General features: G+C 39.0%; 1 long non-coding RNA gene across 1 annotated transcript in view; it reads right to left on the reverse strand.

Moving 5' to 3' along the window:
• Positions 1-196: 196 nt before the first annotated feature.
• Positions 197-26,450, reverse strand: part of LOC137858795 (uncharacterized) — a 148,353-nt gene continuing 122,099 nt past the window's right edge. The window contains exons 11-14 of the long non-coding RNA XR_011098005.1: positions 9,169-9,264; positions 8,627-8,673; positions 6,111-6,210; positions 197-3,770 (exon numbers count right to left, since the gene is read on the reverse strand). This is a non-coding gene — a long non-coding RNA (uncharacterized lncRNA). The remainder of the gene's footprint in view (positions 3,771-6,110; positions 6,211-8,626; positions 8,674-9,168; positions 9,265-26,450) is intronic.

The following is a 26,450-nucleotide window of genomic DNA, read 5'->3' on the forward strand; positions in this document are numbered from 1 at the left end:
AAGGAAAGGAAAGGAAAGGAAAGGAAAGGAAAGGAAAGAGAAAAGGAAAGGAAAGAAAGGAAAGGAAAGGAAAGGAAAGGAAAGGATAGGAAAGGAAAGGAAAGGAAAGGAAAGGAAAGGAAAGGAAAGGAAAGAGAAAGGAAAGGAAAGGAAAGGAAAGGAAAGGAAAGGAAAGGAAAGGAAAGGAAAGAGGAAAGGAAAGGAAATATTCCAGACCTCAATCTTTAATCCATGAGTGTATTTTCCCCAAAAAATAGTATGATTCCCTTAGGATGCAGAAAGTTTCCTCCTACAGCCAGATGGGACAGGGAAGGTGGAAGAGAGGCACGAGCACAGTCAGTATTTGTAATTAAGCCATCACCTGCCCCAACCTCCTGCCTTTAGGGCTGGATGTGAAGCAACTCAGGAGAAGCAAGACACAAGAGATTATCAGACTGTTAGACCGTGTTGCTCTACCACAGAAACCATGGGGCTTGCTGGAGTTCCAATCTTGGTGGAATTCCAATGACAGAAACGTTTTTCCAGGCTTTGGCAGGAGAAAGAGACTGGCCAATAGCTATTCTCCGTCAGCAGGAGCAAAGCAAAACCAGCATCTTCCTTTCTTTTTTTTTATTTACATGAGCTCCAGCTCAACACAGAGAAGGACCACACACCAACCATTGCTCCAGGACATGAGCCTTAGGAGGCAATTCAACGGAAAACTTCTAATACCCTTAAAATCATTCAAATGAAAAGATGCTGATGCTGATGAGGGAAGAAACATTCTTCTTGGCATCTCTCCATTTTAAATTCTGCTATAGTGACAGTATCTGGATTAGACTCCAGGACAGTATTTCTGAAACAGCAGGAACCCTGCTTACTGCATCAGTTTTAAATTATAAGCCTTCCAAAGATGTCAACACCACTTTCCTGGAGACTTTCCTGAAATTAAAATACTGAGCTTTTCCCCTGAGCCTTCACAGAGTCATATGGATCCATCACCCAGTGCCACCATTTGTATTAAGATTTGCCTATGTCGGGTCACTGCTACGTCTTCATTTCTGCTCTATAGACAGCCCTGCTCTTTGATGTTACTCAGTCACTATTTCCTTTCCCTTTACTTTTATCTCTGTCCTGGCACTCTTCCTTTAAGCATCCTCTCTACCAGATGGTCTCCATCTCTCCTTCAGAAGTGCCCAAAATATTCCTACTGCCTCCTCTTGATCTTCCCCCAGCAGCAAACCTCTTCATCCTACAGAGCTCAAATACCAATGGATTTCTCCTCCTTGCTGCTCTGCATCTTTCTCACACTTTGAAAAGGAATTCATTGGAAGCAGCTAACCTCCAATCCTCATTATGCACGACGCACTCATTTATAAGAGTTTACCCTGGAGAAAAATTCAGACGGGATATATGCTGGTACAATTGCATTTTTTTCAAGTGGAAGCGCATCTGATGTCTGCATGCCGAACTGGCGCTCTAGTTTTAAACAGGAGCTCCAACTTTTTCATTTGGAAATCCATATGGATCCTTTAATCTGAAGGTCGAAACAGCTTTCATGAAAGATACTGAAAACAATGATACTTTATATTCACTAGCATAATTATATAAAGATGATTCAAAACTGTAGTATCATCAGAGGACTCGACAGTCTGTATTATGTATTTTTAAGATGGGGTTTAGAGACTGTAAGATGAGCCTTCAGAAGTTTAGAGAGGAAAAAAAAAATCTTGTCACAATTTATATCTCCCTAATAGGTCACTGAAACTCTGAGAATAACAATTGCTTGTACTTGCAGTTGGCAGTGCACTATAATCAAGAATAAAGCTCTAGATATTTTTGTGGAAGTATAAGCACTTACTAAATGCAGCATAATAATGTATTATATATTATACAAACACAGCAAAGTGGGATTTGTGTTTGTGTCTTTGCAAAGGAAAAAAGAACTCTGAAATGACCTTCTGTTCATAAGTTGCTTTGAAAAAGGCTTGGCCTGAAACCACTTGACTACTATTGATATAGCCTGGTTTTGTACATAAATCTTAAATATAAGCATTGCTTCAAAACTAACTAAGCAATCACAAAGCTTTCCTTTTCAGATCCAATTGCCTTCAAATCCTTTACTGAAGTCCCCTTGGCGCTGTCACTTCAAAATCAGGATAATGCTGTATAGTGTTTCTTCGTTTCAGTAAAACAAAAGCCTTATTGAATAAATATGTGTGAAAATGCTGCAAACAAAACCATCTCAGCAGACACCACCTGACTTGCTCCTAGTGACCCTCCTTGTTGTCCCACATGGGCTCAGCACTTGACTTCTTGTCATCACAGCACTGTTCAGTTCCATTGCCTTTGTCCTTAAAAATGCAACAAATCCCACTTTTTCCTTGCAGAAACCTGATGGCAGGCTTTAGACATTAAGGAACAGCAAGGTGACCTAAGCTTTCCATATGCAGGAAACTGATGATCAAATAGTATATCATTTTTTAATCTGCCCTTTCTATCTTGAACATATCAAAAATCTTATGGTTCTGATAGTCCCTCAGCTCTCAGCTTTGAGAGCTTGAAACACTATTCTGTTGACACGTAAAGGCAGAATGAAAAAAAAATAGCAGTATTTACTATATTGTGCCTCATTCTGCTCTGAAAAAGGATGACTCAAGAATGTTTTTGTTTTTTCCACACATCACCTTCCAACATATCCTACACTTCCCTGTAGTTAAAGCATTAGCTTAGCTCTGTAGATCCCATTGCTGCAGTAAGACAGCAGCACATGACAGCAGCAGTCCTGGTGCTCAGGCTCAACTTCTTCTGTCCCTGCCATCACAGGGACATGGTCTTAGGTGTCCAAGTGGGACACTTCAGTGGGAGTCATGCTGCAATGAGCTTCACACTTTTGGGCACCAGCTGATGGCAAAAAGTGCATAGCCCTTCTGGTTCACAGCTGACTGTACCAGACAACTACCAAGCACAATAAGGTCCTCTGAATTAGCTTTTCTTTCAAAATGCTTCTCATTTATTAATTTACTACTACCTTGTATTTTACTTTGCTATCAAAGAGCCTAGATAGTCCTCACAAGCACAAAGAATGTCAGAAGAAACTATACTATTGTTAGATGGTGAGATAATAGGAATTTGCAGCTGTGAAAGGCACATTTCAATATGTTTGTACTAGAAGGCAAGACTCGTTATTTCTATTTTTGACTCATTAAGTCCATTCAAAAAAAAAAAAAATACACAAAGTAATTACTAAAAAGCACACCTTCATGAATATGGAACAAAGAACAACAAGTGGGCTGTTTATAACAAATATGAAGTGTGTAGTTCAAATATTAAGAATGAGAGGGACACCAAGTAGCCAGAAAAGATTCTGTTTTCTCTTAAAAGTTTAGAAGTATCCAGCCAGGATGACAGTGTACAAACTGATAGTCAGGCTGAGCTAATGCAGTTTCATCTCATCTGTATACAGGGTGGTCCCAACCCTGCCTAAAGCCCTGGTATCCCTGTATCTGTGAAGCTAATGTTTTGTGTGTGTGTGCTTTTGTTGTGTTGTGTTTGCAGGTTTGTTAGTTTAGCTTTTTTTTTTTTTTTTTTTTTTTTTCCTAAACCATCCACTTCCATAAGCCCAGATAGGTATGGTTGCAGTGCAAATCAGCTGGCCCCAGTGAGGGCAGGGTGATGAGGGCGGCCTCCCTTCTTCCTCAGCACTTTCACTTCATGATGGGACAGCTATGAACACTGGATGCTCCACGTTTAACATCTATGATGTGCAGCAGACATTCAGCTTCTTGCTTCTAGAAAGTGCAGATAAAAAAATAGGTGAATGGACGCTACAAATTGTAGTAGGGTCAAGCTCAGCAATATAGATTAGACTAGAAAGAGGCAGAAATAATTTACCCACAGATGAGAAGCAGATAAATGAGTGAGAGAGAGAAGGAAGGAAAACACAATACAGAAAGAAAGATAAGAAAGAAGCTCTTCATCTTATGTATGGGAACCAACTGCTGCGTATGTATTTCCTATATAATTTTTGTATCTATCCCCAAGTTGTTAATCTGAAACACTTCTCAGGAAGTAGACCATCTATTTAATTTAAAATGTTGTCTGGAACACCACGGGATTTTCAGATAATTCAGCTATCATGCTGGACCTCAATCTGTGCAGCATAAGGGTTATGGCCCAGATTTTCACACCTAGATGTAGATTTAAAGTAAAGCTCAAGTAAAGAAATCCTGGGATTTTTGTCTAAGAATTCACACTTTTGAACCCTTTGAATCTTTTGTATTTGCAAGAAAATTACATTCCTGTAAGATAACTGTTTACTGGTTATATCAAAAATAAAATTAAAGCGCAGTTACATATGCATTACTGTAAGGACATACAGTAGTCCACCACAGTTACCAAGGGTAAGCACATACTAAGCCCAAATGTAAAGGCCATTTCCAATGTAATTAACATAAAAAAGAAGAACCTGTAAAATAAGGTGACTGCTTGTTCATCAATTAACAGAACAGCCTGGTGGGAACATAATATGTGCATTGTTCACACGTGGCAAAAGTTTGCAAGTGGTTGTATCCATTACAAGGTGAGGGCTGTGTTCCCAGTATGCATGTTTTCATCTGGCCTTAGACTTAAAAATAACAGTAAAAATCAAACACAAACAATTATTTTCATTCTTTTGGGATTTGGCATATGTGCTATAACAGACATAGATGGAAACTTCTAAAATAAATTAAGGAATGTACTTGTCAGTTTATTAATCAAAGTTTACCTGCTTCACATTACACAGAGACAAATTAAACAAGCTACCATGGTACTCAGAAAACATCTGCTAACAAAGTCAGAAGTAATGATAAACAAACTTGAGTTCCCTTTGTGGTTGATTTTCATCCAGCTGCATTTAATTATAAAAGAGCTATCAAAGAAAGCTCCCCATTAGCAGCTAATTCAGAATGACTTCAGAAGAAAATCCCAGAGCCTCCAGTGATATCTCTCCAACAACTTTCTCATCTCTGCAAGTGATTGAGAAGAGCTGAATTAGACCAGTTTAGTGATCAGTCCTCCTACTAACTAAAGTGAAGATGATGTATCTTTTCAGTACCTGTGATTGCCTATTTTCAAAGCACTCTTAGTGGTAGGACCTATAAGACCTACCAGACAGATCTATGTCACATGTATCAGTGCCCATGAGCAATACAAAGATAATTCTAAAAATTGCTGGGCGCATTTTCTAAAGCAGAGCATCTGCTTATGTTGCTAAGAAAGTGAACAAATTTGTTGTTACAAGCTTTTTTTTTAATAAAGTCTCATTAACTTCAGTATTTTTCACAGTGAAATTAAAGACATAGTCATTTATGAATGTCTAATTCTGGTTTAGATTGATCAGGATTTTCCCTCTGAGGTAGCTAGAGATGTGCAGAGTCCCAGACTGGTCCTCTGAACAAGCATGGCACACCTGAATATTATTAAAGCATAGCAAACACTCTTTTTTCTTAAAAGAAAAACAAAATAGCATATACATCAGGGTTTCTCTGGAACTCCTTACATCGAGAAGTATTAGTAATCCTATAAATAGTTAATCTATGTATTGAAGCGAAAAAGTGAAAATTTTAAAATATATCCAGAACTATGAGCAATCACTACAAAATTCCATAAAGCCCAGCAATAATCACCAACCCTCAAAAGGTTCTGTGTGCACAGATCAGCAACATACAAGCAACTTGTAGCGTATTGCTATTGGAAGGTTTGGATGATGGCAAAAAGGCGAATATCATAAAACATCAAATTATTTCTTTCCTCATATTCTTTTTCTTTAAGATAGTAATGGGTGATTCTTTCCTGAAACCAGGCTGCTATCTGGCCAGCAAGTAAATATGAAATCAAAAACCCTGTGTGCCAGATCTGCACAGCTGTATTTGTGCTTCTGCAGCTCCCAGAGGAAAGCACACCACATGTCGGTTACTTGACTTAGGGTGGGTTGGTGAGGTGTAAGTTAAAAGGGCAGCTGTACACTCTGGGAAATTTTCCAGATTCATTTTCTACCAATTGCTTTAACAATGCCACAAGCAGTGATGAAGAGGTAGGGATGCTGGGTAACACAGGTAGAAAATAGAAAAACTTTTCCTACAGCTTACTTCTTATTTGGTCCCCAGGCTCTCTTGAAAAATCTGTAGGCACTTTATAGAGGATTTTTCCCCTGCAAGAATAAAGGGGTTGGCTCCAATTGCTGCTATTCTAAGAGGTTAAGGAAAGAAAAGGCATTATTATATATCCACATGGTAATCGACCAAGGTCTCATGCAACTATTGCTGTTGATGTGGTTCTTTCTGGCTCTTCTAGAAAACCGCCTATTGGTGTACCTGGCCTAGAAGTTTGAGAGCTGAAGCAAGAAAATGATAACACACTTTAACAGACCCTTTGTTTATGTAAACATCCATCCACAATCTGTGTCTGATGGGGTGAACATACGGCTTTAATTTTACCCTTGGCACATGGATCAAACAATGTTGCCAATATCTATTGTTCTCCTCATAACAATATGCCTGGTGGTTTCAACATATCCTCTCCATTAGCTGGCTTCAGATCAAGCATTACTGTGTATGTGCTTGTGTCTTCATAAAACTGGAATATGGATTTTTTTCCTTTGTACCAAATGTGTAAGAAGGAACACAGTTGAGAATGGTGGTCAACCGTCCCTGTGAGTCATGAGAACAGCTCGCTTCAGATCGCATAGCGGAGCTGGCAGGCGGGTGGGGAGAAGGGGTTGGTTTGGGCTTGCAAATCCCCAGCCGTATAGCTTAGGTTTTTCAAAAAGCAGAGGAAGCAGTGAGTCAGATCTTTATCCCGTTTTATCTGGGCTTCAGCAAACCTTTCTGGAACTGGTCCATCTCTGATCTACACCAGCCCCGCTCTGGAGCATGGACTAAATAGGTAGCTGTAAGAAGGGTGGTTTGTTTTTTTTTTTTTGTTGATTTTGCCTCCCTTATTTTTGCAATTTAACTTCCTATTTGCTGTAGAATACCATGCTAATGTTCTTTTTCTTTTATTCAGTATTCTGCTTCTGTAAGGCAGTGCAACTGAGGAGCTTGGGATCTGGGGAACGGCATGAGGAGAAACCTCAGACGAGCTCCCTGTGCCAGAGTAGCTTGTCATCTCCGTGCTAATCTTCCCAGCTCCTGCCTCGGCCTCTGGACCAGCAACACTGCTTTCTTATGTTTCCAGCAGCAATCAAACTTGACGTTTCTCCCCTACATTGTGCTGCATTTCAGCCTCTATTTCCAAATGTTTGATCCAAAATTCATTTGAGTCAATGGAAGAAATCTCTTTGCCTTGAATGCACTTCAGATCTGGCAACTTATCGCACCTGAGCACCAATGCCCCATTTATATTTCCTAAATTAGTATTAGTGATGATACAGCCTGGTATCATTTTCTCCACAGTGAAGAATCCTCACAGATATCACTAGTAAAGACAGCAGTTATATTTGGGCCATTCTGGGAACTTTCTCTACGGTCAATTATTTATTTAATCCTTGACATTTTGCTTTCTGCAAGACGACGTTCAAGAGGAACCAGCTGCAAAAGTTGAAGGTGCCCCGGCCCCGGCCATTTGTCGTGCGCAGAGCAGATAGCTGCAGCCGTGGGAGGCAGCAGACCGACGCCGTTGGGTGCTCCGGGGCCCTGGTGTAGCACAAAAACGCAGTGAAAGCTTGCAGAAGTGCTGGGGAAGGAGGCAGCTCTGGGAGATAACACGGTCGTGATTAACATCACCATAAATAGGGATCTGCAAGCCTTTTTTTTTTTTTTTTTTTTTTTTCCCATGCTCTCATGACACTCCTCCTCACTGGAAGTAGTAATCTTGAAAAGCTTAGTTTTTGATTCAGTATTTCTATTTTTTTCCAACTGCCCCATCTCTCTCTGATTCCCTCTGACTTCAATGCTTTACTTTTTGAATGTGCTGAGTCTAACTAAGCCCGGGACTTTAAATGATTTCACTGCCCCTGCAGTGCTACATACCAATACAGATAGATATCTTTTAGGTTTGCTTTTATCAATGCTAATTTTATTTCCTTCTCACATTTGCAAGCAGAGAGCAACTACAAGGCTTCCTGTGCATCACAGGCTACAATTTAAGGAAACTTTAAGAAAAATTATTCTAGATACTGTTTGTGCACTCATATGCATGCAGCAGTTTTCAATCTCATTGCTACACATGTGCTTCAGCTTGTTCTTAACTGTCAGAGAGCTAACATTTCTATATAAATGGGTTCATTAAGACTATGAAAATGTAATTATCACTACTATGCAGAATGAATGTATGTTTTTCTGCAGTAATGGCATGGCAAGAGAAAGAAAACAGAGGTAAAAGAGACTTTTTTTTTATTATTATTTTCAGAATCACTGTATTAAAGAGAAGGCCACAGCATTTCTGCCATTGCTCTAAACTCACTGGAATGCCTAACAGAAACAGTCAAGTCATAACAATACATGCCTGCACCCATCTACAAGCAGAATCCTTCAGAGAGAAAATCAGGTAGTTTCAGATAGTTTCTGTACTTTTTTTTTCTTTTTTTTTTTTTTTTTTTTTAATTTGAGGGGCTCAAACTAAATATAAAGAATTATCCCCCCCCCCCCCAAAAAAAAAAAGATACTTTTGGGAGGTGGGGAGGAGACTGCGTGTAGCCAGGAACATAGGCATCTATTAGGGAGGAAGAGGGGGAAGTAATGCTTTAACTTTTAAATTGTCTAATATCTCAGTTGTTAATTTATCATAGAATTAATTACCTTACTTGAAGGTGCATTCATTGACATGATATTTTGTGTAATCTTCTATTGTGTATAAAAGGGCAATATGCTATGCTATAAATCTTAGTTGTGTTACTGCTTTAAATAGCATCTAATCAAGATTTTTTGACAAATGTAACTGTAAACTGATTGCTACTTTTCTGCCAATACTTTATGTTATGAGTTTCTCAATTTTACTATCACTTTGGCTTCATACTGAAATAGCAAACTATAATCAGAAAAATCCTTTGGTCCCAAATCCAAGCAGCTTAATCCTTCCTGGCCATTGTCCCATTAGGTACAAGAACATAGCCTGAGTTTCAAGGCAGTGAAAATCAGGAGTCCAATAGTCACCACCAACACGTGGGTCAAGCACTTCACTCACCTCTCCTATCTATGTCCAGCTTACCCTCAGCAGCCGCTGCAGCTCTGCTTGGTATATATTTGAAAGCACCCATGGAAAAGCGTTTCTAGCCAAACATCCCTGGTGAACTCCAAAAAGGACCTGTTATTGAGGGAAATAAAGCAGTATTAAGCCAAACTAAAGTGAACATTGGCACATAGCTAACATAACATTGTCAACAGCATCTCATAGTTTAATTTTAGCGGGGAAAATATGGCATCTCAGATACCATGATATGGGTGTTTGTTCACAGCCACTGTACCTGTCAACTATTATTATACTGATGCCGCCGTGTTCCCTGAACTGTTTTGATTTCTCAACAAGAAGAGAATTTTCTCTGATGTGCCATCTGTAAGGTACCGTTTACCAAAGGAAAACTTTATCTCAAATTTTTAATAATTTTCAGTCCATTCCAATAAAATCTGATATATTTTTATAATACTTACAAAATAATAGCAAATGTGACTCACCACATGTGCCACTATTTCATTTGATATTACTCTTCTCCCACTGACTTTTCTTTCCAGCACAAAATGCAACTTAAATGTCAACTTGAACTAAAAAAGTTACATTCCTGTGGAGATTGCTGGTATCTCATGCAATCTCAAATAATTCAACTGCTTTCCACTCCTTTAACTTCTTTCTTCTATTTTAGTAGCTCATTGTGCAGGTTCTAAAAATAAAAAACGGTGGAAGGGAGAGTAAACTGTTTGTTTACATATAAGTGACAGGACAAAATGTCTTTTTATGCCTAAAAAGGGATGGTCCCAATGCATCACAGGGTCCAAAGTTCATATATCAAGTATACTAGCACACACTGAAGGATTACCATGTCTCCAGCAAACCTATTGGCTAGCTAAAATGAGGAATATAAACCAAGTGGGAAAATGGTAGGGGGAAAAAAAAATAAAAAATGACAAGGGTATTTATTTATATTTAACATCCTCTTGCTGATCAAGATCAAGTGCATAGACAGCAGGGATGTCCGTGACACAGGAAAGATAGGTCTGCTTTGCTCTTTCAGGAGACCTCATGCTTAGGAAATTCATTGAAGATAAAAATCATGATGGTATTTGGAGTCTTAGATTTGGATTTAAGACTCACTGGGTCTGCACAAGGAGCTGTTTGCACACTCCACAAGCTTGTCTTTGGTCAGTATAGAACCACCAGCAATGGGCCCCACCAATGCCAGAGGATTTCCCTTCTGTGCCATGGCACACAGGCTATTATCAGCTCAAGCTCACTTGGGTAGTCAAGAAACAGTGATACCAACCAACAACCCCACATTAATGCTGGAGTCCAAATCCCTTCTTTCACTGGTAAATTTATACACCTGCCCTTTCCACTTCCTTAAAAATGCCCTGTTCACCAGCCCAGAGAGTTTTTTTTCTGGCCTAAGGACTATTTTTCCCATCATTTCCCAGGGAGAGTGCTGAATGGCATTCTCCACTTCCTGCAACACAACAAAAGCAGCATAGGAAACCTGGAGAACATAGGCATATCTGCTGACATCAGACAGATACCAAAAAGTTTAGTATTGCAAAGACTAAAGCCTGAGATTTAGCTGTTATCTCCATGTCTTAGTTTACTAAGCATAATGCTGCTATAAAACAATTGCTTTCCAGTTTTTGAGGACATACAGATTAAAGATGGAAGCATTAAGTTTCTGCATTATTGGTATCATAGGAAAAAAAAATCAGATTGAGTTACTTAAAGAGAAATAAGACAACAAGGACTTTGGTATTAAAAGTATAATAATAATAATAATAATAATAATAATAATAATAATAATAATAATAATAATAATAATAATAATAATAATAATTCACTCCAAATTAATGTTGAAAGGATGGAATTGTCTTAGTCTAAATACAAATTTAGGCTAATTCATCTGCTGCTGTCATGTAACTTCAGCAGCAAGCAGGTTAGGACAACATTAGTTCCTCAGCTTTGATCTGTTCCTGCAGCAAAATCCATCCATTGCAGTGAATAGGGGATGATCCTGCAGGAAATACTTTTAGGTTACTTTTTATTGCTCAGTAAATCTGACTCTAGATTTGACAAGGACAGATGAATTTAAGGTTCTCAGTTCTGCTTAAACCTAGAGCCCCAAAATAGGCTACATCACTGTATGTTGAGTGGGGTTTCTGATCAGACTTGCACCAGTTAGTGCAGTTTGATGAAGCTTCAGGAAAAAGCACTTTCCCAAAGTGAGCAATGTGTGTGCTGATAAAGCTCATGTTTCCTTTTTCAGCACAGACATTAAATTTTGTGCCTTTACATTTTGCCTTACCAGGCTAACTTGTCCCAAGACACTGCTGCTAGAAATGATGCACAGAGATTCACTGGTTGTCTTTGAAGGAGTAAAAAATTAAAATCCAAAATAAAAGATAATTACTGCAATTCAACCTACAGTAAGTAGATTTAATTCACCTGTTAAAATAAAATATAAAAAAAATAAAATAAATTTTCAGCATGCTCAACTCACTAACGCACTGCTCTCAGCTTAGCATCTCAGCATTCTGATGATCCCATAATAAGCAAAGTCAGATAAACAGCAATAAATCAAACCCAGTATGTAACTGCTAGGCATACATCTGATGTCCCATTTCAACCTCTTCAAGTCTGTGAAGAGGGCAGCTCCCCTGCAGCCCTGTAGTCTCCAGGATGCCTCAGATCAGGGCTTTAGAGGGCTGCTCCACTGCATGGGTGGATGAAGAGCACCCTATACAGCTGCATTTACCTCGCAGAGGTGTTGGAGGCCGTAATTAATTACTGTTTGTAGAACTTGTTGAGATTGTTAGAGAAAAGCACTAGAGAGAGAGTGGTGTTATAAATTATTACACTTGAAAACATTCAAACTCTTCAGCTTTCCACCGCCTGCCTTCTCACAAACTTGAAGCATTTCCTTTTCTGCTCCTGAAACAAAATTTGCCCTCTTGACACGCACAAACCATTAGAAAGGCTGTATTTACAAGCACCTAACAGTATTTTCTCAAGTTTATTTTGACATTGACTTTTAATCAACTTGATGATGATTGAAAAAGCTAGGCCAATGTTTTGCTAAAAAGGAATATTAAAAGTACATTGATTGTGTCTACAAAGATATGCAATTAAAAAGTATGAGTCAAGTGCTGTTATTTAACACTTGACTTTACTTATTTTGAACTCTTGTGGCCCTGTTGTGTACACGGTTAAATGTACAATGCTGTGTGTTTCAAGTAAATCGGCTGTAAGCAATTTTATATTTTAATGAAAATAATTACAGTTTGAGTAATATGAAGTGTATCTGAAGTGTAACCCCCGATGCTACTTCCTCAGAATTAGCTGTGATATAAATTATCATGATTTATTATGGTTACTCTGTGCTTTATGTGTTTGTAGGGGATCCTGGCTAGCAATGATGATTCTTAAGTAACAAAGAATTGCATTTCAAAAGCAATTTTTTCTTGGATCTCATCTGTAATTCTTCTACAAAAGCGATATGATTTAACTATGCTGCAGTATGTGATATTGCAAAGATGGCATTATTGTGCTGTCATTTTGACAGCTTACTTTAATTTACACCATTTAATGGATGAATACTTTTTTTTTTTTTTTTTCTTAAATCTGGTGTTATTCTTTCTTAATATACCATATGCCATCGATCCCACATGCACTTCTTTGCATAAGCACACCAAATTACATAGTGGTATAAAGCAATGTATGTGTCATATACAGCCTATCTTTTGAGTGACACATCAGAAGCTGAGGCCCTGTTTGTTCTTCAAGGATACCACGGATCCTATGACATTTCCGAGCCCCAAGCTATGTTACACAATACATTATGTACTGATTGGCATTTGTCCATCTCAGAGATGGGCACATTTCAGATACACATACAAAAATAAATGCATGTAAGTCATTTGCCTTGGTAGTAGCAGCATTGTAGAAAGTTTAAAGATTATAATAATTACACTACTGCAAAAGTTAATATCTCCAGCAGCTGGTTTCAATTGTAACCACTATTTTAAAATTTTTTGTCAAACAAAATCTTTTCCAGTTCCCTAAAATGTTTTGCCAGCTAATGTTAAGTACGTACTCATCAATAGGAGCAAAGGTTGGACAATCACTCCCTTTGTCTTCTTTTGGGGAGGGCAGCTGGATAATCCCTGTCAGAGTGGTTACAGGCTCACCTCCCAAGAGGACCAAGGATACACCAATCTGGTCCACGGCTGTCCTCACCTTAATCATACATGTACACCTCTCAGACAGAGCTTCTACATTCAAACTCTTTTATTCAGAAAACATTCTTCAAAACAAACAAACAAACAAAAAAGACAGCAGCTCAGGCTACCCAATATTACAAAATGCTTCGGAAGTTGTGCACCTACATGGGATGTTACTAAGTCCAGGAGAGCAAGTACCCCTTCTCAGGAGGATGTATTAGCCTAGGCTCACGTACAATATGAAAACATCTACAAAGCTTCCATGTCACACGTCCTTTTATCTACCTTATTTGAGCCTGTCCAGAAAAACTCTGTTGATGCTCCCAGTAGTTCCTGCAATCTTCTGTGGGAGTCATCACCTCTGAAATCTTCATGCTGTGGGATAATCTCTCAGTTGGGGAAAATTTGATGGTGAGTTTGGGAAGAAGTCTGACTTAAGAAAAAAGTAATTGTAATTTGGTAATTGGGTGGAAGTCCAGCTGATAATACTCTAAGAAATTAGCTTTACTTGGTAGAGTTTTGTCTATTTTACAAGCACATTTAAGAGTTAAAGAAATTAAAACTATAACAAGAACAAAACGGAAAAGATAGCCTAGGCATTCCATTCCGTTTTCAAATATTATTTTTGGACAGAAATGCTGCAAACAAATATGCAGTAATAACTAAAGATTTTAAGTGGGAGATATCCAAGGTTGAAAAGGATTTTGTTGACATGAACTGAAGAAATACAGCATACCTTTATACTTAGTTAGCTCTTTGATGTTATACATGATACCCAGTATGGCATTACAACCAATAGTACATGTCATAAAAATACAGAGATTCCATGTGGAGTAAACCTGCAGTGAATTAATACTTCTGTCAAGGTGTATCCTGCTATGTATTAAGCCTTTCTTACTTCAAATTCCAGCTCACACATTCACTACACTACACATGACTAAGAATCTGCAAACATTCCAGCAAAACCAGGAAAGGTTTTATTCTAAATTACACCAGACTGACTACCAGTACGTTTGGAATAGGAGAACATGAGATGTTTAAAACTTATGTGCTTATTCATAAATGTTAATTGTTGTGGAAAAATAAATAATTCACTTATTTTTTTTAAGCAAAGGTGGTAGCCAGGATTTCATCTCTGTCACCTATGAAACTTTTAGGAGTTTTGTATGAGCAGAAATGAGGTATTTGTATATAGTCAAGAAACAGATATTGACAGCTGACACATACTTACAGATCCTACTGAATATTATCAAGAATTTAAATTATCTTCAGATGCCTATTAAGAAAGCTACAGACCGCTCAACTGTGGATCAAACTGAGACAAACAGAAGAGATCTTTCAGATAGGATTTAGGATATGCATTGGGTTTTTCTATGGGAGTAGAAAAGTTGCACCTTTTAAATCTCTTTTAAATCAATCTCACAGTGCAGAAGGAGCAGTGAACACCAGCTCGCTACATCTCCAATTTAAGAACAAATTGAAGAAGTTTACAAAGTTGGACACATAGCCCTTTGGCCTGCAGGATACCAGAGAACCCTCTGCAGTATCAAGCAACAGATTATCTTACCTTCTGCCTGCAAAAAGACACAGAATCACAGAATTTCTAGGTTGGAAGAAACCTCAAGATCATCGAGTCCAACCTCTGACCTAACACTAACAGTCCTCCACTAAACCATATCCCTAAGCTCTACATCTAAACGTCTTTTAAAGACCTCCAGGGATGGTGACTCCACCACTTCCCTGGGCAGCCCATTCCAATGTCTAACAACCCTTCCTTACTGGTGTGGAAAGGGGACTTGCCTGTCTTTGAGGTAGATCTCACATCCTACTATTCCTATGGAAGAAATAAAATAAAAATTAAAAATAAAATAATCAAAAGAATCCCAAACCACCCTTTATAATGTATAATTCTGACACTTCTACACATATTTCATCTGCTTTCAGGGTGGGAATGGAATGTATTTTTATGGAAAAATACAGCAGGCTTAGAGATCCTGATGGAAAGGAGAGGGCTTCTGGACACTGAGAAAAACATTCAAGCAGACTGGTACTGTATCAGATTTGTTTCTGATGGATTTAGTTGGTTAGCCCTCTTCCTCTTTTCATACGACACACGCACACTGATATAAAAACAGACACATATGGACACCAGCATATAGGCAGAAAACGCCAGATCAGATACAGTAAGAGTAAATTTAAGAGGTTATAAATGTTTTTCCGTAATAGTATGTATTCAATATTGTCACTAATTCAAGAGTCCACAGACATAATTTGAAAGCTTTTCTCCTCTCTTTATGCGATCATAACATAATGAAGGAAAATCATTTCAATTCAAAGTAGTAATGACTTTGCTGCATTGTCATTAGAAGGTGATTAAAAAGGCAAAACAACTTGCATTTTGAATCTCTAGGGAGAACCACTGTCATACTGAAAATTAGTCAGAAAGGTTCATTCCTGCCATTAGGTCACAAAGAGGTACTTTTTCAGTGGGGAGGAGGACAAGGCAAACCATGATTTGGTTGGTGCAACGCGTACTGCCAGTTGCATTAAAGGGGAGACACAGGTCTTGTGAAATTATCTTATGCTGTATACCTTCAAAGATGTGTCCAGCCCCCTCTTCATAGTTTCAAACACAATTCTAGCATTGTACATTTGCAAAGAGCCTGCCACAGAAGCATTTTGTTCAAAGAGATGGTGAGATTTGCTTTATCAGATAATGCTACAGCCCTATTTAATGCGGAAAAAAGACACATCCTTAAAAACACTCCAAATTTTGTTTTTATGCCACCCACATGCACACTCGCTACTTAGCCATCTTGAAAGACAGAAATGTGTGCTTCTTCTGTGTGCTGCAGACCATCCCTACCCCTCGCTCTGCTGCTGGAAGTCTGGAGGAATAACACCGTCAGCCGGTTGTTCAGCAGCCGCTGCGAGGCTGCCAACTGCACGCAGCCGGATTTCCCCAAGGCCTCCCTTCCCTTTTCGGCACAGCGCTCGGCGCACAGCACACTGAGTGCCTTTTGGGTGTTCGGCTCAGTGAAAAACCTGGCCACAAGATTGAGAATCAAAGGCACCGTGCTGAAAATCTGGCACTTGCTGAGATGTCGGAGTACTTATGGTCAAAATATGGCCATAACCACTAAAACATACCGTCGCTGCTCGTAATCAGCAGTACTTGCTCACACAAATAGTTTCATTGACTTCAGTCACAGGAAATACTAACTTCATCTGACACTGGAAAGCACTTCTAAGACCCAGAAGACAACAATAGCATAAATATTATTAAGACAGAGCTATCTTTGTCCAGCAATTAAGCTTGTATCACCACAGCCTCAGCGGATACAAACCAGAATGAGCATTACTTCTGTAAATGCTTCTGCATCACCTCACAAGTTTGGGGAGTAAGAGCTGGGCTTCTTTTATTTCCTTAGAAAAAAATAAAGAAGCAATGAGTTGGTGAAGGGAAAGATGGAGATCTCTGTTGGGGTATAGTAATATTTGCAAAGTACAGAGCAGTCACACCATCTTTTAAAAATAAACTTATTACAGCTATATAATATATAGCTTTGTTCACACAATCATGATACTCAAAATTTACATTTTAAAAGGAAAGCTCTAGGACAGCTCCTTATTAAGGGAATGGCTCTATCACATCAGCTAATGGACCAGCATGAACCACTAGCTGGGTGATAGATATACTTCTCACCAAGCATATGCTCAAGCATTTGCTTATAAAGGTCTTTTGAACATAGTCTGGGGGTCCTGGGTTAGACCAGACATAGCAGTCTTACAATATTTTCTTAAAGTATTGCCCAGCCTTGGAAACACAGCTTAGTGTCTTGGACTCTTCTCATAAAGCGAAAGGGGCCATGTGTCTTGTAAAGACTAGCCCCAAGGGAACTGAGGTAAAGTATTTTTGTAGCCTTAACACAAATTTTCCTTGTGTTTATGGCTTCATTATTTTAGTGGGTGTGTTATTTCAGTGTGTTTTTCTGCTACTTATTTTCTATCTTTTTTACTGCTCCTTTTTTTTTCTGTCTTTTTTAAATTGGGAAAATGGACTCAACAGATGATGCAGAAGCCTTTACAGCAGAGCTACTGGTTTTCATTTCTGTTTCCTGAACCTTGAATAGTCACATGCTTAATGTGTTCAAATAATATTTCTGTAACATTATAATATTGAAGTTACTGTTAATGTCTGGTAAATGGAAAAGTTCCCCACCAAAACAAAGGTGAAAATTTCTAGGCATATATCTTTTGATAAGTGTAGTTAAAGAGTTAAGACAAAATGAATTAAAGTAATACAACGAAAAACAGAAAAATTGTTTCTGATCAGCAGGAAAACCCAGGATTAGGATGCGGTTACTCTGTAATTGCAAAATCTGATCTTCAGCAATATCTGGCAGGATGAAAGGGGAAAAAAAAAAAAAAAAAAAAGCAGTGACAGCATTGAAAATTACCACTTTTGAGGTAAATTCTACTAAAGTACTGGTCGCCACATCCAAGAAGTTGGTCCTACAACGGCAAAGACCTACTCACTGAAACCAGCAGGTCCATCTAGCCCAGGCAGCATGCCTGGTGCCATTTTTGCTCATTATCACAGGTACATGAATTGATACAGTTTCATCCAAAATGCACAAAGACAGCAGCTATTGATCAAGCATAGCTAAACTGATGTATTTTCCATTCTGATGACCCTTCCAAATTTCCAGTTTATTAATTATCACATTTGCTTTACCTAATGTCAACTCACTTGCCAGATCTGCTTTACCGGTTGCTTGTTTGCCTAATTAGCAGTAATTTGCATATTAGCTGAACCTGTACATTCCCTCTACAGTATGTGGTTAGGGACTCCCATGATCACCAAATCGTTGATCAAAGTTTTGATAAGAAGTAATGTTTAAGCAAATTCTGCAAGCCATCACCCTAAGGCAAAACAAGTTCATAGCAGGGATGACCATGTAAAATAATAGGAAGCCTGAAGGTTTTCTCAAATCTCTACCAAAACCTTGAGCCAAATCTTTTAAAATACATGCAGTTATGTTCTCATTTTTTTTAATTTGTCGTAGCCTTTTTTTCTGTGCCAGAAAAAAGAAACACCAAAATATAGAGACAAAAGGCTATTCTTGGATTTATGACATGAGAAAATCCAGGAAGGAAAAGAGAACTCATGAGAAAGCCTGTTTTCACAACATTTTTACGTAGCGTTCAAGTGTGTGAGTACACAGGGGCAGAAAACGGTACGCTGAGTTAACAAAACAAAATGTACCATAACATGATGAGTTACTTTGCTTACCCAAGTCAAAATAGCCAGTATGTTGCATTAAAACCTGGCAGAGTCCTCACGTTCCTGTCCCATGATGTGCAGGCTACATCTTAAGCGAGAGTCACTGCCTTGCACAGCGGCAAGAGCCTGTGAATGCTGAGTTGTCCTGTGCTCAGCACAGCAAAGCACCACAAAGAGCTCCCTCCTTTAAGCTGAATATATCCCAATAGTATCCCAATAGCTCTCTCAATTTTATCTAAATATTTGGAAAGTATGATGGACAGGCATGCACGTGGTACAGTCACAGGAAAAAAACTGAAGGCAAAAGGCAGAAGAATGCTCAACGTTAGCAGGTTGTAGTAGTTAGCAGTTCCGTTTCAAACATAGCAAAACAAAATGTAACAAAAATAAATAAGTACCAAAGATTTGACACAAAACAGTTTGGTAGGAAACACAACATGTGATTGACGCAGCTGAGAACAGGCTAGCATCAAGGAATATTGCTTTACTGGAATATTATAAGGGAGAACTGAAATTCCTTCTTCCTCCACTCACAACCAAGTGCATCATGGTTGAATTTGCCATGGATGTGACTGTACTCAACACGAACGACAAAGCACATCTTAAAAATAAAGGCTGTCACTCATCATGCCCCTGTAGTTTAATTTCTCCTTTTTTTTAATTTATAATTTGGAAGTTCAGGAGTTTCAGAGAACACCTGAGATTCAAATTCATCTCTTATCCACAGGACTATATCTTGTGCTCAACCTATAGCACATTATTTTTGCTGAAACACCTCAGCCTTCGTGATATAACCCAACTCTGCTTCCAGGCCCGTTTGACTAGACAGTCCTCGTTGAGTGAACACCAATTAGTGGAAAACGCGGGAGGGAAAAATGACAGTGGTCACTGACAAAATTGAAATTGCAACCAAAGGTACCTCCCCACAAATGCTTTGTACTATGCTCATAAAACATTCATCCTACAGAGACCATCATTGTGAGCTCACTCAGTGTTTGGGCAGGAGAGCTGAGCACTGGCTGAGTTTGTATGGGTTATCAGGATCTGACCATTGAGCCAATAATTGGTCTTTACTATCCCTTCCCCTGCTGAGAGTTCTGAGCCTATTTTTTGCAGTCTGTGCATGCTGAGGAAGCTGGTACAACCTGGCCAGGTAGGACAGCAGCCTCACAAAAGTGGATCTTGGTGTCCTTTTCACACAATCTTCTAATAATTTTCCTGCCCCTCATTGCAGCCCAACAGTCTAGCCAAGGGTTAAAATATTGATTTTCATCTAGGATACAACATAGCTTGACATGTTTCATCAAGAAAGTGTTTTTTCCCTTCAGTTCCAAAGGCTTCTCTGAAAAGTCAAAACAGAATAAAAAATTAAGATCACTACTAAAATGCAAACTATGTTTAACTAAAGAAAATTAGCAGAAAATAAAAAGTTTTTTATTGTTAGCACAACAGAAAATTAAACACCAAACTTAAAGCAAATTGTACCATTCACTTTTGCAGCAGCAAAGGAGTTTATTATTTCACTATTTCATCTCACCTTGTGTCATTAAAATATAGGACACAGTAAAACACAAAGTAAATATGCACATATCTTTACACCATGTAGTGTAGCTATAAATCTTACTCTTTGATAACAGCTGTACTATAGCAATCATTTGAGTAGTGCAGCTGCCACAACAATATCAAATTTTATAGTTAAAAAGCAGTCAAAACTTTAATGGTACAGTGGAGGTAGATATATATTGTGCTATAAATAAACATTATCTAATGAAGAAATGAAACATGTTTATTTTTCCTTGACATATCATTCAATATCATATATCTTTGCTCCTGCAAGCTGCTATAATAGCAGCCATTATACTTCAGCATGTATAACAACAAAGTCTGTAGTTGTACTAATTATGTGGGATTTAAATGAGGGATGGGAGAACTTCAGACAATGTGGCCTTGCAAGCAAGGCCTTCATTTCATTAAAGCTGTATCTTAAAATATTATCAGAGTTAACATGTGCTGGCAGAGGTTCTGAAGTGGTTGGGAATGCAGTGAGAAACGAGTGGGTTTTCCCCTTAGACGATGACTTTTGCTGTGTTTGTCTGACATGGTGTAATCGATCTGGTGAGCAGGGGACCATGAGAACTGACGTGCTACTCAGATGAGTAGTCAATGCCACATTATTCAAGCACATGAGAAAGCTTTGAAAGGACAGGGAGGCTGGTGGAGGTAAGCTTATATCCCTCCCAAGACAATACGAGCCTCAAAGTCTCCACAGTCTCCAGACTTGGCCTCTGGGATTACTGGTGTGCTTATGTTGAGCGTAGGAACAGAGAACATCGGTCGGTTGTACTTCTGGAGATGTTCACCAGCCTACCAACTAAAGAGTGAACAAGAGAATGGAAATATGGAAGGGATCTTCAGCAAACATGCTAGAAGCATAATTTTGGTGAGTCCACAGCATGAGACCATAAGAAAAAGCCAAAAAACGTCACCTAATATTCAGCTGTGATTTCTGTGAGAATATTAACTTGAATCCAGCGTAAACTTCTGAAAGATACCTCACAGTCACTTCTACTCACAATATAATGAGCCACTGCGAAGATCTGTCTGGAAACCACATACCGGGTACCCTTTGGATGGCACTAAAATGTAAGGGCATACCAAGAGCTCACCCAACACAGTCCCACCAGTAACGGGGGTCAGTCCATGGGACCACACCAGTCTCAGTTCACAGTTAACCCTGAAACAAACACAGCAGATACGAGTTCCTCAGCCCCAGCTGCCCTGCTGATCCATCCCTACTGTGCTCTACTGCTCACTAACATAGACGTAACCTCAGACCAGAAAACAAAAGACCAAATACCACAATAACAATATGTCACAAGAACAGAAAGAGAGGTGGAGAAGGGGGAACCTGGGTTCCTGCAACACCAGCAAATTTGGCAAGCAAAATTCACAAGACCTGTTCTCTTAATAGTCCTCCTTGAGAAACTGTGCTTCCCCTCTTCACATCAGAAAAACGATGCTCAGAGCATCCTTACCAGAAGGGAGATTACCATCTTGCCCGGAGTTTGCCTCCTGTGTGGTGTGGGTTTCTCTGGAGCTGACACATCGACACCCTGGTGGGAGCGGAAGCGACCCAGGGGAGCTGATCCACTGGAGATTAAATCCCCAACAAACAGCCTACTGCGGTTAAACTTTGTGCACGCCCACCATCAGAGATCCTCAGGGTGCTTTCACTTGCCATCAACAGCGCATTTATCTGAAAAACCCCATGAGATGCTATAAAATAAACCCAACAGCTGTTAGCAGAAGATGACAAATCCTAGATACCTTTTTGTCACATTGCAACCTATACAATTTACTCCATGTTTACAAACAAATTGCTACAGAAAAATATTAAGTCCTGGCATTTAGAGAAGCTCTAGAAATTACTCACTCCCCTGGAATTCTGCATGACAAATTAAGACTATGCTTCGACTCCTAATAAATGTAGCTAGAGTAGAGTTTTATAAACATTCTTGAGATTTCTTCTGTAACAGCTTTATTTTGGCTCCCCACTTTTCCTGCTTAAACAAATGGAAAGGTTGGCTGATATTGTCAAAATACAGCACTTCTTGTGAACCAGGAGTCATTTATTAATGTAATTTATTGAGCCTGCATTGTAAAACATAAAATCATATTTCTACAGAGGGGAAAAAAAAAAAGAAAAAAAAAAAAAAAGAAAAAAAAATCATTACCCTAAGCTAAGATTATTTTCTTTTAGAAGACAAATTATTGCAATTGTGGATTCTGTAAGTAAGACGATGTGCTTCCAGAACTGGCCTTTCAGAGGCCAACAGGGTAAGTTTTAATGAACCGTGCAATGTTGGGTAAGAGCAGAACAGATGTTTGCACAACCATCAGGTAGACCTTTGTTTATACAAATACTCCATGGTAGATAATATCTAATACCTTTCTCATGGCTTAAAATAACCTTCCCACTAAAAATACAAACAGGCTTTTTCCCAGTTGTGAACATGCTTAAAATCTAATTAATACACAGCCAATTGCAAACCCACCAAACTGCTCACGCAGGGTCGGACCTGTCATCCAGCATCACCTCTTTCCTGACACAGTCTTAATCTCCTCTTTTGTCGTTATATTGCAGTTTTTGCTCTAAAGGTTTCTGCACTAAAAAGTGGGAAGGTGAAGCCATAGTTCAATTCAATTTATTTTTATATTGCCTCTCATACAAAGTCTTTCAAAACGCTTTATAGTGAGAGATAAAATAATCATATAACACTTGCCAGAATTGAGCACGGTGACTTTAATACACTCCGGCAGAGTATAGTTACGTACCAGGAAAGGGCTAGTGAAATAAAAGGCAAGCTGCAAATTTAGAAAGAGAGAGTAATATAAATACATACTTGTTCCAGGCTGTATGGCAATGAGAGGAGAGGAGCAGACCTGAGCCCTTCCTCTAGTCAGGACAAGCACCCTGCAGATGCACACAGAGGTGTGTGCAGGGAGGGAGCATCACCCAACGGAGACCCCAAAATCCGAAGTAGTTGTTTTCCCCATACATGGGGAAAATTTCCATTCAGAATCCAAGAAGATATCTATAGCACTTTTTGAGAAAGGAAAGATTATCCCCCTACCTTAACTAATGCAATAATTTGTAAGGATAACTCTGATTTGAGGTGCACGCTGCACAATGGCCATGCGGAGCAAGCAGCAGTCCATGCATGGGACAGGCACAGCAGTCAGTGGGGGGCTTCATTCACTCTGCTAAACTGTTCCCACTGAGTCCAGAAAACAGGGACAGAAAAGCTGCCTCTTGGGGTCCGAACATAACTCTGCCATATCCAAACCAAACCTGAGTACCAGACCACTCACCAACTTTATTCCAGTATAACCCATATAACCTCAAATGGAACAGGAAAAAGATGCTCCTAAAAGAATGTTGATCATTAAACAAAGGGTCTGATAAATCCTGTGATGCATTCTTAAATTGTTCTAACTGGAGACGGAAGCTTACCACATCTCCAAGGCCCATCATTTCAGAAGCCCACAAATAAAGAAGCCTGGTAAAAGAGCATTTCAGAAAATATTTGGGCAACAGATAATATTTCTTCCCACCTATCTTCATGCCTATGCCGCTCAACACAAGCCACATCTTTATAATGCACAATAAGAAAACACAATATATAGTAACTCATTTTCTGACCTTTTAATATTTCTGTCATTGATTGTCAGAAGTGAGGACTGCTCTCTATCCTAAGGTGATGGATTATTTAATTAACTATTGACCTTTTCAGTATCAGATGTTGACAATGAATGCAATCCTATGTAAGCTGCCTCCTCTGGATGCAGTTCAGCTCTACGTCGTATGTTGATCTGTCTTACATTTTGTTTTTAAGCATAACATTTCTATTATGTTCATTCAAAACCTAGTCAAAGTCCTGTATTTAGTGAGGAATGCTTTTATGATCAACTGCTTTAAGTTTTCTTTTGAACATCAGTTGCTCTTACATCAGAATTTATATGAATATTAACAGATCTAAGTCTTTCTAGATAAAATCATTTCTGCTGCTTACCTAATACTAAGGTTTCTGGCATGCTTTCAGGACAACTTCTTCTGCACAGAAAGGAAAATTGCTCATCATCTGTGCACATGGGTCAAGAAACATCCTAGCTCAGGTTTTGCACCCCAGACTAAAAACTGTAAGAATCATTTGATATTGCTGCTTGCCTTTGGGCCCAGCAAAGATTCCTGCCAGGAACATGACATTTATGCCGAGTACCTTTAAAAAGCAAGCATTTCACTACTTTCCTGCATGACAGGCTTGCTTACACACATTCAAGCTGAGACTCAGACTTTTTCACCCCCAAAAAACAAAGAGAAAGGACCGAGATCTTCATGTTGGAGCCCCAGCATCCCAGTGCTCTGCTCTCAGCAATTATATATTCAGCTACAATCTTTTTATAAGTGAACAAGGTATTTTCCTCCGTGAGCATGTTGTTGGAACCGAATCCTGAACAAATGATCCGTGCCTGCAGGTTGTCAGAGAGATTTACATGTGACTCACGGAGCAGTGTGGGTATTCCACTGCGACTTCTCGCCAGGGCCAAGCGAGTTGATTAATCTAACATATTCCTGGGAGAAGCTGTCCAGCATTTCTCCAGGAAAAAAAAGTTTGTAACCTGGCACACCTTCACAACAAATATTATCTGCTAATCTCATCTGCTCACTTAGGAAACACTATTTTGCCAAAAAACTGTACCTGATAGGTTTCATTGTTTATTATTTCTGCGTGTGCGTGCATGCTAAACAGTCATTAATATACACCAGTGTGTTCCTGTTCCTTAATTATTTTGGTAACCATACAATCGCTTCACAGGAATGAAGTCCATAAAGTACCCCTGCACCATCAGAGTGTAAAGATTAATAAATTTCTAGAAAGGCTGTTTACAACAAAATCATCGTGCTCCCCTCATTATTTTATTTTATTTTTTTATTTTTTTTCTGTAAAATTATTAGCAGCCTACACAGCAGTAAATACTCCTACCCCTGACGGATTCAGTAAGTGGTTGTAACCAGCATGTTTCCTATTGCATCATCCTGTTTCCCCATAACCTTGGAGAGACCCCTACATCTGTCATCGGTAGACCAGACAGTGAAGTTATAAGACTATTTTGGGGGATATTAATGCAATATGATGATAGATATCTATTAGCAGAGAGAGCGGAGTAGCAGGCAGACTCCAGTGCCTTTGACAGCGGCTGCTCTTCCTTTGTCAGTGTCAATCGGCTCTGGCATCGCGGGGAATGAGCAAAAGTGACAGGAGAGGAGCACACCAATTATGGATGAAGGGATACTATCTACTCCCACCGCTTGATGTGATTTATTCGACGGTCCTTCTGCATTTATAGAGCAGCAGATTGTGGCTGCTTATGAAGTGACAAATAGTGCTCAATGACATTGACTGACTTGTCTGATCAATTTAGCCTGTCTGAAAAGTAGCCATGAATCGCTGTCCTGGTTGAATGACGGTACATACGGTCCTGGCTCAACTTGGCCAATGTGAGATCTCAAACCCCATTTGGAAAACTGATAAAAACGCCCCCCTTTAAACAAATAGCACTACAGTCCCATACAAGAAGTGAAAAATTGTAACCTTCCTCATAGCTTTGTTTTGAAATGCATCTCACTTAAAGAATGTTTTGTCTTTGAGAGAGAGTCAGTGGAACATTTTTATTTTCTTATAAATTCTTGAATATTTGAAATATTTTGCTGGAGAAACAATGTATCTGATGGAGGGAAAAAAAAATAAAAACTGGAGTTTCCTTGCAGGAACCAACAAAGCAACTCTTCATGTTTTCTAGTACAGTTGCCAACTGCCCTGACTTTACTGAGTCTTGAGTCATTAGAGTCATTTTTAAAGTCAGAGCTCCTGGAATCTGGTGATGATGTAACTCTGCTTTCATATTCAAATAATGCAGAAAAAGGGGGGAAAAATATTCCCAGTCTTGTGGTCAGAGAGCAATTTGAATATGTGATTTCAGTGAACCCAGTAGGATCAAAATCCAAAAGAAACTGAGCCCACTCATAAATGCAAAAGGCTTTTGCCTTTTTTTTTTCCTTTTGTGGGGGGGGGGGGGGGGGGTCCTAAAAGTAACCTTAGGACTACAGGAGTCTGCTGGACTTTTTAACACCTGAGGTTGACAGCACAGATATTCCTTACAAGTCTGCAAGTCTGGCTCCATCTAATAGAGCTGTTGTGTTAATAACCTAATATTGAGAACTGTCAAACTTC

This window comes from Anas acuta, chromosome 6, assembly GCF_963932015.1.
Source record: "Anas acuta chromosome 6, bAnaAcu1.1, whole genome shotgun sequence".
Lineage (NCBI taxonomy): Eukaryota > Metazoa > Chordata > Aves > Anseriformes > Anatidae > Anas > Anas acuta.